Consider the following 13,670-nt stretch of genomic DNA (forward strand, 5'->3'; position numbering starts at 1 on the left):
AGAAAAGTAACACTTTTGGGGCTGGCGCCATGGCTCACTTGGCTAATCCTCCACCTGCGGCGCCAGCACCTCATATGGGCTCCAGGTTCTAGTCCCGGTGCCCCTCTTCCAGTCCAGCTCTCTGCTGTGGCCTGGGAGAGCAGTGGAGGATGGCCCAAGTGCTTGGGCGCCTGCACCCGCGTGGAAGACCAGGAGGAAGCACCTGGCTCCTGGCTTCAGAATGGCGTAGCTCTGGCCATAGAGGCCATTTTGGGGGTGAACCAACGGAAGGAAGATCTTTCTTTCTGTCTCTCTCACCAACTCTGTCAAATAAAAAGAGGAAAGGAGGGAGGGAGGGAGGAAACACTTTTATTAAATGACTTGCCAAGGATGGGCATGTGATGGAGTATTGAAGCCACTGCTTGGGATGCTAGCATCCAGTACCGGAGCGTTGGTTTGTGTCCTGGTTACTTCACTTCTGATCCATCTTAGAGCCAATGCCCACCCTGAGAGGTAGCAGATGATACCTCAAATACTTGGGTCCCTGCCACCCATGCAGAATTATGCAAAGCAAATAAAGTTCTGGGCTTTTGGCTTTGGTCAGACCTGGCCCTGGCTGTTATGGGCATTTGGGAAGTGAAAGAGCAGTTGGAAGATCTCTTTCTCTCTCCCTTTCAAATAAAATTAAAATTTAAATGACTTTCCAAGCCACCAGAATAAATTCAAAGAAGAGCAGATTGGTATGATGTAATCCCTTTACTCTACCCTTAATTATACTCCTGTACTGGCTTATTAAAATTGCTTTTATGTGACAGGGTGCTGGTACACCCTTTCATATATTTCTATTTTTTTAATGTTTATTTATTTTCATTTACTTGATAGGCAGAGCAAAAAAGAGAGAGAGAGGGGAGGAGAGAGAGAAAGAAATATTTTCCAACCACTGCTTCAATTCCCAAATGCCCTAAGCAACCAGAAGCCAGGGATTCCAGCCTGGTCTCTCACATGGTAGCAGGGACCCGAGAACTTGAGCCATCATCTGCTGCCTCTCTGTATCCATTAGCCGGAAGATGGACTGGAAGTGGAATACCTGGGACTCAAGCCAGAACTCCACTAAGGGATGCAGGTATTCTGAGCAGCAGCTAAATCCACAGGGCCACAATGTCCATCCTACTATACTTCTAAAACATTCATTTTATAAAGATTTAATGCAAATAAAGTTTTTAAGTTTATGAGTTGAGTGTTCTCTATTGTAACACAGAATTTTAGAAAAGATGTCTTACTCCCCTTCCCAAAGACACCCCTTTTCAGCACGAAGCAGCCAGAGCGATCATCTTCCAGTCCCACCTAACAGATGTTAGGGGTTCAATCTTTGGGAGGTAGGAGTGTGAGAAGTCAGAAGGGTTAATAGGTAGTCAGGGATCCCAATGGAATTTGGGGTGTAAAATATTTGCTTCCTTCCCCAAAACTTTATCTTTAGCAAGAACAAACAAGCCACCAGCCCTCCTTCCTTCAGAATCTCCAAATTTACCATGAGAACAGGAAGGGAGTTCTTCCTGAGCTCACAGCTTACTATCCCACCCTTAGCAGGCCAGACAGGATGGAGAACTGAAAATGAGGTCTTTTGATGGCTTTTGTCCCTGCCTGGAAACTGAATGCCAATATGATTGTCAGGCTTTTTTTTTTTTTTTTTCCCATCAAAATTGTACTTAAAAAGCCCACTACCACCAATCCTTTTGGGTTTTCCTCTCTTGGAAGACCCTCCCCCCCGATGCCCTCTGGCTAGATGTCCTTGATTCTAATAAATACTTTTCAATCTCAAAAAAAAAAAAAAAAAGTCTTAGAGTAGATGGGGGTAATGTTTACAGTTGTCTACCCAAATCCCTGGAAGATACCTTCCAAGACCCCCAGTGGATGTCCGACAACCTCAGATAGTACTGAAGGCTACATTTATAGGGTATTTTTCCTATATAGGCATACCTATGAGATAAAATTTAATTTAAAAATTAGGCACAGTGAGAGATTAGCAGCAATAACTAATTTCAATGGAAATTTATAGCCTTAAACTCTCATTATAGGACAAAGGATACAAAATTTCAGATATACAGGAGGAATAGGGTTAAGAGAACTACTGCATATCATGGTGATTAAATTATAAACTCTATTGTGTATCCGAGAACTGCTGACAATGTAAAATTTTAAGTGTTATCACCACAAAAAACTAAGTATACAAGGTAATAAATGTTAATTGGCTTAATTTAGCCATTCCTCCATGTATACATACTCAACACATAATATACACTGTAAACTATGTAACTTCTGCTTAAAAAATAAATTTTTTTAAAACCAGGTTTCTATGGGAAAGAAAAAAGACTGAATTAACAAGCTAGGTATTCAACTAAAGAGTCAGAAAAACAAGAAATAAAAACACATTAAGGGGGCCAGCACTGTGGGTTAGCGGGTAAGGCCACAGCCTTCAGTGCTAGCATCCCATATGGGCACCGATTCGAGTCCCAGCTGCTTCACTTCCGATCTAGCTCTCGGCTATGGCCTGGGAGAGCAGTAGAAGATGGCCCAAGTTCTTGGGCCCCTGCACCCACGTGGGACACCAGGAAGAAGCTCCGGGCTCCTGGCTTCGGATCAGCGCAACTCTGGCCGTTGCAGCCAATTGGGGAGTGAACCAGTGGATGGAAGACCTTTCTCTTTCTCTCTCTCTCTCTCTCTCTCTCTCTCCCTCTCTCTCTCTCTCTCTCTGCATCTCCTTCTCTCTCTGTGTAACTTTGAGTTTCAAATAAAGAAATCTTTAAAAAAAAACACACACACACACATTAAGAAGGAAGCCCAGGGCTGGTGCTGTGGCATAGCAGGTAAAACCACTGCCTGCAGTGCTGGTATACCATATGGGGATGGTTCAAGTCCTGGCTGCTCCACTTCTAATCCAGCTCTAGGCTATGGCCTTGGAAAGCAGTAGAAGATGGCTCAAATCTTTGGACCCCTGTACCTGCATGGGATACCCAGAATAAGCTCCTGGCTCCTGGCTTTGGATCAGCCAAGCTCCAGCCGTTGTAGCCATCTGGGGAGTGAACCAGTAGGTGGAAGACCTTTCTCTGGCTCTGCCTCTGCCTCTCTGTAACTCTCTGACTTCCAAATAAATAAAAAAAAAAAAAAAAGAAGAAAGAAAGAAAAAAAAGGAAGCCCATAATAAACAGTGTAATCCAATGAAAGAGCAAAAAAGACACAATAGAGGTCAATAATGCCACAAGTTATTTCTCTGTAGAAAGAAGAAAAGACAGACAAGGAAGGAAGAAAGGAAAGGAGAGGAGGGGAGGGGAGGAGGGGGAAGAGGAGACAAGAGGGAAAGGAAAAAAGAGCTTCTGAGGCCAGTGGTGTGGCGTAGCAGGTTAAGCTGTGGTACCCATATGGGTACCAGTTTGTGTCCCAGCTGCTCCATTTCCTATCCAGGTCCCTGCTAATGTGCCTGAGAAAGCAGCAGGAAGATGGCCCAAGGACTTGGGCCCTTGCCACTCACATAGGACACCTGGATGGAATTCCGTGTTCCTGCCTTTGGCCTAGCCTGGCCTGGCCTTAGGCTGTTGAGGTTACTTGGAGAGAGAACCAGAGGATGGAAGGCATCTCTCTCTCTCTCTGCTTCTGCTTCTGCCTCTCTAATAAATAAATAAATAAATAAATAAATCTTTAAAAAAAGAACTTATCAAAACAAATGCCAGAAGAAACATAATTGATGAACAGCCCTATATAAGTTAAAGAAGCTGAATGGAAAGTAAACAGTGTTCCTATAGTGTTCCCAAGTCATGACATATTTATAGGTAAGCATTTAAAAACTAAGTAACTTCAATTTTATATAAACTCCTCTACAGTGTAAAGATATATTACTCCCAACTCATTCTATAAGGAAAGTATAAATTGGATGCCAAAATTGACAAGCACAGTATAAGAAAGAAAAACCATGGTTCAATTTTAATCATTATATTAATCATGTTTTCAGGTTTTTGTGTATGATATTTTGATCTCTGAGGTCTTGCTGACCAGGGAAGGACTACTCGTCCAAGGATTAACTAATTTGATGGCAAAGTCCCTCCTATATAAACTTGCCTTTCTTATGCAAGTAACCAGCCAACTAAGAGCAGCCAATACACCCCGGAATTATTTGAACTAACTAATCCTAGACCTGTTAGCCCGTTTACTCACTGCATTGCTCATTCCCACCCAGGAAATGACCAAAAAGGTTCCCTTGCTGTACCATGTCCCACCTGTCTGCTACCAACCTTGGTGTTCTTTTGAATGGCCCTGCACTGGGCGGCATGCTCCCCTCCTCCTATAAACTGTGATGAGCAAACTATCTTTCCAATAGCATTCCTCTCCTGATCTGTCGGCTTCACCATACCTGAAGAGAAATAAAATTTATTTTGTACAATTGTAAGCATACAAACACAAAAATCCTAAATAAAATCTTCTTAAAATTTTTATTTAATTTACTTGAAAGGCAGAATAACAGAAACAAAAGGAAAGATAGAGAAAGAGATTTTCTGCTCATTGGTTTACTCCCTAAATAGCCGCCATTTTCTGCTGCTTTTCCAAGGCACTTTAGTTGGGAGCTAGATTAGAAGGGGAGCTGGGTTAGAAGTGGAACAGCCAGGACTCAAGCAGCAGGTACTTGAACTGGCACCCATATGGGATGCCAGAGTCGGAGGTAGCATCTTAATCTGCTACACCACAACATCAGCCCTTGGTCAACTGCTTTTTGACAAAGGTACCAAGGCAATCATAAGAAAAAGGAAGTTCTTTTTATCAAATGGTACAAAAAGGGGGGAAAAAAAAAACCTAAATAGCTATATGCATAACAATAAACTTTGACTGCTCCACAACACATAAAAAATGAACTTAAAGTCAATCATAGGCACCAGTTCATGTTCCAGAAATTCCCTAACTCCCTGCAAATGGCCTGAATAAAGCAGCAGAAGATGGCCCAAGTGCTTGCACCCCTGTCACCCATGTGGGAGTCCTGGAAGAAGCTCCAGGCTTCAGCCTAGCCCAGCCCTGGTTGTTGCAGAAATCTAGGGAGTGAATCAGTGGATGGAAGCTCTCTCTCTGTCTCTCCTTCTCTCGCTGTAACTCTTCCAAATAAATGAAAAACTAAAAACAAAACTCCTACAAGAAAACATGGGAGAAAATTTTTATGATCTTGGGCGTGGCAAAGATGACAAACAGTAAACAAAAACCACACAATATAAAAGTTGAAAATTTATAAAAGTTAAAAATCTAGAACAGGCATTGTGACACATGGGATTAAACTACCCATCTGGGAAGCCCGCATCTCAAATCAAAATGCTGGTTCAAGCCCTGGCAATTCTGCTTCCAATCTAGCTTCCTGCTAATGTACCTGGGAGGCAGATTACCATCCAAGTACTTGGGTTCCTGCTATGTGCATGGGACACCTGAATGTAATTCCTGGTTCCTGGCTTTGGGCTGGCCCAGCCCTGGCTGTTAAAGGCATCTGGAGAGTAAACCAGCAAATGGAAGATATCTCCATTTCTGTCTCTCCCGCTCTCTGTCACTCTGCCTTTTAAATACATACACATATACATAAATCTTTTTTCAAAAAAGATAAAAATGCGTAACTTCATAAAAATTTAAAACGTTTGCTCATTAAAAATGGGGAAAAAATCCAAAAAACATATACCTGACTTACATGCAAACTCTGTAAACAGCAGTTAGAACTCAACAATAAAACATCCCAGTTTTTTTAAAAACATGCAAAATATTTGAAGAGACACTTCGCTAAAGAGGTACAGCTAGTAAACAGGCATACCAAAACATGCACATAAGCACTAGTCATCAGGCAAATGGAAATTAAAACAACACTGTAAAACCATTATATACCTATTACAATATTTAAAATTCAAAAGATGGGGGTAGGGGTTCAGCTTCACAGTTGGACCGCTGGTTGTGATGCCTGCATTCAGAGTGCCTGAGTTAAAGCACCTCTGCCACCCATGTAAGAGGCTTGGGTCAAGCTCCTGGTCCACAGCTTCAGACCCCCTACTGCCACTGCAGGAATTTAAAAGGTGAGGGGCTGGCACCATGGTGCACGTTAATCCTCCGCCTGCAGCGTCGGCATCCCATATGGGCTCCGGTTCTAGTCCCAGTTGCTCCACTTCGAATCCAGCTCTCTGCCATGGCCTGGAAGAGCAGAAGATGGCCCAAGTCCTTGGGCCCCTGCACCTACATGGGAGACCCAGAAGAAGCGCCTGGCTCCTGGCTTCAGATGGGAGCAGTTCCAGCAGTTCCGGCTGTTGCAGCCATCTGGGGAGTGAACCAGTGGATAGAAGACCTTTCTCTCTGTTGTCTCTCCCTCTCACTGTCTGTAACTTTACCTCTCAAATAAAATAAATAAAATTTTAAAAAAAAAGAAAGAAAGAAAGAAAGTTACACTTCCAGGAGAGGGCCTTAGATTTAGATAAGTGGGAATATGCTTTTATGATTATATTTAGACTGTAAACCTCAAAATATGCCCATACAATGAGCCATATGCCCTATCAGCACAAATAAATGATTAAAAAAAAAAAAAAGAGAGAGAGAGAGAGAGAGAGAAAGCAATCAGGCTTAGTGTTAGCTAAAACCAGTAACAAACTCATACAAGGAGAAAGTCATAATCTGAGTATCCATAAAAGAAACTGAATCAGTAAATAATAACCTTCCAAAATAGAAGGCATCACACCCATTCAGTTTCATGTGGCAGCAGGTTAACCCACTACCTGCACTGGCATCCCATATGCCAGTGTGAGTCCCAGCTGCTCTGCTTCTGCTTCAGCTTCCTGCTAATGTACCTGGGAAGGCAGCAGAAGATGGCTCAAATACCTGGGCCCCTGCAACTCAAATGGGAGAGCACCATGGAGTTCCTGGCTCCTGGCTTTGGCCTGGCCCAGTCCTGGTTATTGTGGCCATTTGGGCAACAAACCAGCAGATGGAAGATCATTCTCTCTCCCTCTGTCTTTCAAATAAAGAAATAAAAATAAATCCTTTTCATTTTTTAAAAAAAGCATTTTTAAAGTCATAAATACTCTGAAAAAATAATTTGAATGTACTGAAAAGAATTACTCTTTCCTCTCTGTTTTCTTCCATCAATTTGCATTACCTTTCAATCTTGACAACTGCAGGGAGACATAGATTTTCTCACCTATCCTCAAGTGTCAATACATGATATAAGCTATCATCCCTGAATCCCAACTAACTCTGTCAAAAGAAAATGTTGAAGAATTAAGATAGTAATATTAAATATGTATTTTTTTCCAACTAGTAGTCTCAAATAGAACAAGGTACCCATATATATAATTTGACTTTTTCATTAATATGTAATAGACAACAGTTAGCATTTGTGAAGCTGTAACTTTTGAGAAGTTAAAAGTAAGATTATTACCTTCAGGCAGTGGCTCAAGTCTAAATGGCCGGCCTTCAACATTCTACTGCCCCCAGAAATGCCCCTTCTTATCCATTGAAGTTCCTCCTTTTGGGGGCACTAAATCATGATAGTTGTAGCTTCTTTTATGCAAGAGCTACAGCTGTGTCTTCACAGTGGTGTTGCTTTCTGTAATGAGAAAGTATTCAATCTAAAGATGAGAGAAATTTTAGAAACCCTACCTATAAAGAAAATGACTAGATCTCATGATGCAGATTTTAGTTAGTCGTGCTCAGTCTCAGATTCAGCTGAGAGAACTACAGATCATGACTAACTCTAGAGAGAACTCTGTGTGTCTTGAATTAGGTGATTTCACCTCTCCACGCCTGTCATCTTACCTAAAATTAGGGAATCTGAATAAGCTTTGGTTTCAATTCTCACATTTTATAATTACCACTGAAACAAAGACCCCTGTAGCAAATTACATTTCTTCCCCCTCAGTGAAAATATTTACTAACAGGGTATCCTCTTTTGGAGGCACAAGAAGCTAGAAAGTAAAAGCTCCCCTATTTAGTAACCTAGAGTTGACAAACTTTTCTTAAGCAAAAAATACTAGGACTGGGTAAAGGGAGCAGAAAGAAGAAAATAATAAAAAATTAAGTCCAGGTGATCAATAATGATTGGATTTCAGAAAATACCCTAGAGGAATCTGGCGCTGTGGCGTAGCAGCTAAAGCTGCCACCTGCGGGGTCCGCATCCCATGTGGACACCGGTTCTAGTCCCAGCAGCTCCACTTCTGATCCAGCTCTCTGCTATGGCCTGGGAAAGCAGCAGCAGATGGCCTGAGTCCTTGGGCCCCTGCACCCGTGTGGGAGATCTGGAAGAAGCTCCTGGCTTCGAACTGGCCCAGCACCAGCTGTTGCAGCCATTTGAGGAGTGAACCAGCAGATGGAAGACTTTTCTCTCTCTCTCTCTCTGCCTTTCAAATACAGAAATAAATCTTTTTAAAAAATACCCTACATAATTAAATTTTGCTAACAAATTGCTTCCTAGAATGCTTTGCATTACATTACAAAAGTAGATTTTATCTTACATCAAAAAATTAGGAAAAAACTAAAATTCATGCTTCTGTTTTTTGATGTACAGAATGAAGGAGCTCTTTTGATTTACACCTAGCAAACACATGACAGGGGAAGAGACTATTCAGGTTGTAATCACCCATCTCCATGAAGGACCATACTTGGGTTACTGCAGTTCTGATTTTATTCTATTTGTTGAAAAACTTTTATTTCTCAGGTGTATACATTTATAAAAAATTTATCTTGGGGCTGGCGTTGTAGCATAGAGGGTAAAGCCCCTGCCAGTGACATCAGCATCCCATATGGGTGCCAATTCAGGTACTGGCTGCTCCATTTCGCAATCCAGCTCCCTGCTAATGTGCCTGGGAAAGCAGCAAAAGATGGCCTAAGTGCTTGGGCCCCTGCACCCACATGGGACACCTGGAAGAAGCTCCTGGCTCCTGGCTTCAGCCTGGCCTACTCCTGGCTGTTGTGACCCTTTGGGAAGTGAACCAGCAGATGGAAGATTCTCTCTTTCTCTCTCACTGTAATTTCAAATAAATAAAATAAATCTTAAAAAAATTATCTTTACATCTGATTATGTTGAACTTCCCCAAATAGATTTCTGTATATTAAAATGTACCTGTTAAAACTAAACAATTTGCCGGCGCCGTGGCTCAATAGGCTAATCCTCCGCCTGTGGCGCCAGCACACCGGGTTCTAGTCCCGGTCGGGGCGCCAGATTCTGTCCCGGTTGCCCCTCTTCCAGGCCAGCTCTCTGCTGTGGCCCAGGAGCGTAGTGGAGGATGGCCCAAGTCCTTGGGCCCTGCACCCCATGGGAGACCAGGATGCACCTGGCTCCTGCCATCGGATCAGTGTGGTGCGCCGGCCGCGGCGGCCATTGGAGGGTGAACCAATGGCAAAGGCAGACCTTTCTCTCTGTCTCTTTCTCTCACTGTCCACTCTGCCTGTCAAAAAAACAAAAACAAAAACAAAAACAAAAAAAAAAAAAAAAACAAAACAAAAAAACAATTTGAGGGACTGACGCTGTGGTGTAGCAAGTTAACGCCCTGGCCTGAAGTGCTGGCATCCTATATGGGCACATGTCCGTGACTTGGCTGCTCCACTTCCAATCCAGCTCCCTGCCATGGCCTGGGAAAGCACTAGAGGATGGCCCAAGTCCTTGGCCCCTGGACCCATGTGGGAGACCTGGAAGAAGCTCCTCACTCCTGGCTTCAGATGGATGCAACTCCAGCCATTGTGCCCAATTGGGGAGTGAACCATCAGATGGAAGACCTCTCTCTCTGCCTCTCCTGTGTAACTCTTTCAAATCAATAAATAAATCTTTATAAAAAAAATTGTGCTTAAAAAAACTAAACAATTTGAGAAAAAAATCTCTAAATATGGTAACTGAATGATGAGGTCACTTGAAGTTTAAAGTCTCTCTTAATTCCAGGTACCTAGACTAATGTCCCAAGATTTAAAGGGTCTTGAAATGTATTCAATATTAGTGTATCATCTTATTAACAACATTAAAAAATACTGTTAAAAAGTACTTCTGAAAATAAAATTTCTTAGGCCAATATTGTGGCACAGTGGGTTACTTTGTGTCCTGGCTGCTCCACTTCTGATCCAACTCCCTGCTGGTGTGCCTGGAAAAAGCAATGGAAGATGGTCCATGTACTTGGGCCTCGCCACTCACGTGGGAGACCTGGATGGAGTTTCAGGCTCCTGGCTTCAGCCTGGCCAAGCCTCAGACACTGCAGCCATTTAGGGCATGAACCAGAGGATGGGAGATCAGTAACTCTGCCTTTCAAATAATAAATAAGTCTCTTAAAACTTTGGAAAAAGAAAGAAAATGTCTCTCATCTTTTAGAGGTGGGTGAATGATATGTTTCTTTTATAGTAAGTACAAATGTACTATGAATCAGGTTGTCAAAATTAAATGGAGACTCAATTTACAAATATTTTAATGGGATCATTTCTTTTAAAGATGAGTTTTAAAAATTACAATCCACATCAAAATTTTAAATCTACATGAGTTAAATCTGCATGAAAACTTTAAATATATGCTGATATACAGAAACAATAGCCTATTTTAACTTTATTTTTTAATTGTCTAAGGCTGATGTCTGCACATTTTTTTTTAAGATTTTTATTTATTTCTTTGAGAGGCAGAGTTACAGAAAGGAAGAGACAGAGAGAAAGGTCTTCCATCTACTGGTTCACTCCACAAATGGCTGCAACAGCCAGAGCTGGGCCGATCTGAAGCCAGGAGCCACTTCCTGGTCTCCCATGTAGGTGCGAGGGTGCAAGCACTTGGGCCATCTTCCACTGCTTTCCTAGGCCATAAGCACAGAGTTGGATTGAAAGAGTAACAGCTGGGGCACGAACTGCCGCTCAAATGGGATGCTTATACCACAGGCAGAAGCTTAGCTTACTAAGCCACAGTGCTGACCCACAACCCCTCCCTCAGTCTTTTTTGCTTAAGCTTTGCACTCCCTAGAATCTTCTCTAAAATCTTGGTTTCTTCCCTTCTCATTCTGCACATATGTATCTCTTTTTATCTCTTTGCTTTTTAATTGAGATTTTCATAAATGTCGTTTAATTTTTATAATAACTCTAATGTAGATCTTATTTTTTTTATGAGTAAGAGAGCTGAAGTTATCAAATACAGTAGTCATCCCCTTATCCACAGGGGACACACTCCAGGACCCTTAGTGGATGCCTCAAACCTCAGATGGCACTTTTGTTTTCTCCCAGATATTCAAACCAATGATACAGGTTAGTTTACAAATTAGGCATAATAAGAGATTAACAACAATAAAAATAAAATAATATCATCTCTGCCTCCCCTAAATTTTTTCAAACATTGGACAATTATAGCAGTGGCATTGCGGTGCAGCGGGTTAAGCCAACATCTGCAGCAACAGCATCCCACATAGGAGCCAGTTTGAGTTGCAGCTGTTCCACTTCTAATCTAGCTCCCTGCTAATGCACCTGGGAAAGCAGCAGAAAATGGCCCAAGTCATTGGGCCCCTGCCCCAATGTGGGAGACCTGGAAGTGGCTCCTGGCTCCTGGCTTCAGTCTGGCCCAGTCCTTGCCATTACAGCCATTTGGGGAATGAACTGGCAGATGGAAGATCTCTCTCTGCTCCTCCCTCTCTAACTGTGCCTTTCAAATAAATAAGTATTTTTTTAGAAAAGGACAATTATAATGACATGCTTTAATAAAATTTATGAATGTACTCCTCTCTCAAAATATCTTACTGTACTGTGAACCACAGCAACTTCAGAATATGGTGGTTTTCATTTCCTCATTAAGTCATCAATTTTCACCTTCTCACTTAAAGGAAGAAACTATGGCTTCTCTTTGGGAACATCCCTACTCTTTTGCTTTGGGGTCACTATGAAGCAAAATAAAGGTTAGTTGAAACAAGTGTGCCAATTCTGACCTGATAACCAAGGCTATCACTTAGTGATTAAAGGTGGCTAATGTGGATACCCTCCCTGGACAAAGGATTGAAGCCTGGACTGGACAGAGTGAGATTTCCCTATGCAATTCTGTTTACCTTTGAAGTTTTGATGCCATATTTTCACACCGTGATTGACTGCAGGTTACTAAAATCAAGGAAAGCAAAACCATGAATGAGAGGGGACAGCTGCAACTTGCTTAACATCACAGTGTCAGGTTCAGAATCAGAGCCAAATCATGGGAAAAGCAACAAAGTAGGACTCTGAAGCCCAAGCACGTGCCATAGCACACTACGCCATTACATAAAGGGAAAGGACAACTACAGTTAAGAGAAATACATTGTCCAAGCTATCATACTTCAGATAACAGTGTCGTTATGGGGATCATCGTAAAAGAATCCTACAGAAAATGATTAAAAACCAAAGCTTGCAGTTAATATTCTAGCTAAAATTAAGAAAAACACTCAAAGTAAAAGCATGTATGTGTTACAGGTATTTCTTTGAGGCATTATCAAACAGATCACAGTTGAAGAAAGCTAAAAACATCATCCTGGGTGCTCAGTATTTTGGAACTGATTAATTTTCACTTAACTAAAGGTTTTGGTAAAACGAAAAATGCATTTTGGTGAATTCAAGATTTCTACTTTGCAAATTGAAAGTCCTTGTTAACCAAACACTATATTCAGGTTCCGTAACTCCTGGCCATATTTTTCAACTTAAATTAAGATCAAGCTGAATGGACTATATCAGGTATTATACATTATAATTTGGATAAACTTCAAATCAATGAGTTAAAATGTATTAACACCTGCTGATTATACATTTTCAAAAGATATTTTAGCCAACAATATATTATCCAAAAAAATACAGATTCAATAGCAAGACTTCAATTAAAGTGTTTCAAGCTTCAAGTACCACCCAACTCATTTAACATGAATCAGATGTTTTAAGTGGCCAGCTCCTACTAACGAGCCCAGTCCTAACAAAAGTGATTTCCTGGGACTTCTGCACAGAGGTCTTCTCATCGCATTTGTCCACTTAGGTGGCTTTTCTTTTACTTGTTCACATTGGCAAAGCTTGGACTCAAACTGGAATTGAAAACTATTACAATGGTAACAATAGGCCTTTTAGGGGCGTTTCCTATGTGGCATTCAGTTCTCACAGGTGACCAAAGCGCAGCACAGATAAGTTAAGCAAGCAACAAAGGCACTTTGAACCCAGGCATTCTTATTCCAGGGCTCACTTTCACTGTCACTGCTTTCTAATAAAAGATCGCATTTTTGGCTTCCATTGTGTAGATCGCGTCCCACCGTCTACGGTTAAGTACTGGACTTCTATTCATAGCAGTGCATCGTTAAGCAACGTCAAGAACGGAAAGCTTCCGTAGTCTTCACCTGCACACACACCGCCCCGCCCACACATTTGCAATCCAATTCTGCCTGATCCTAAACTGCTGTCTCTCGAAGACCCCCGTCTTGGGAGCTTTTCTGGCGAACGTCTTAAAAAGTGACTTTGGGATCTGGATGGTGCATCTCCATCCGTGCTCCCTCAGAAAAACCACGATATTGGATTAAAGTATTTCTCCGGACCACTGAGGGCAGGACATAGGCCTCCGGGTAACTTCAAGGCAAAAATAAAAAGCCGGAGAGGAGGCGTAGGAGGATGCTTTTCCCGCACTACACCTAGGATAAAAGGGCTCATAAAGAGGGAGGCGGACGGGAGGACCCTAAGGAGCGAGGCGCGAG

The 13,670-nt window shown here is 42.0% G+C and overlaps 1 protein-coding gene across 12 annotated transcripts in view; it reads right to left on the reverse strand.

Moving 5' to 3' along the window:
• The window catches only part of CARF (calcium responsive transcription factor), a 76,006-nt gene that overhangs the window by 61,734 nt on the left and 602 nt on the right, over positions 1 to 13,670 (reverse strand). For 6 of the 12 annotated variants that reach the window (XR_011387157.1, XR_011387156.1, XR_007920601.2 and 3 more), the window contains exons 2-3: positions 7,415 to 7,582; positions 4,263 to 4,381 (exon numbers count right to left, since the gene is read on the reverse strand). The gene's annotated coding sequence lies outside the window, so the exon portion shown is untranslated. Of the gene's footprint in view, positions 1 to 4,262; positions 4,382 to 7,414; positions 7,583 to 12,023; positions 12,073 to 13,670 lie in introns of all 12 variants that reach the window. The other 6 variants (XR_011387158.1, XM_070070358.1, XM_051849257.2 and 3 more) reach the window with 3 other exon arrangements.

Source organism: Oryctolagus cuniculus, chromosome 3 (assembly GCF_964237555.1).
Source record: "Oryctolagus cuniculus chromosome 3, mOryCun1.1, whole genome shotgun sequence".
Classification (NCBI taxonomy): Eukaryota; Metazoa; Chordata; class Mammalia; order Lagomorpha; family Leporidae; genus Oryctolagus; species Oryctolagus cuniculus.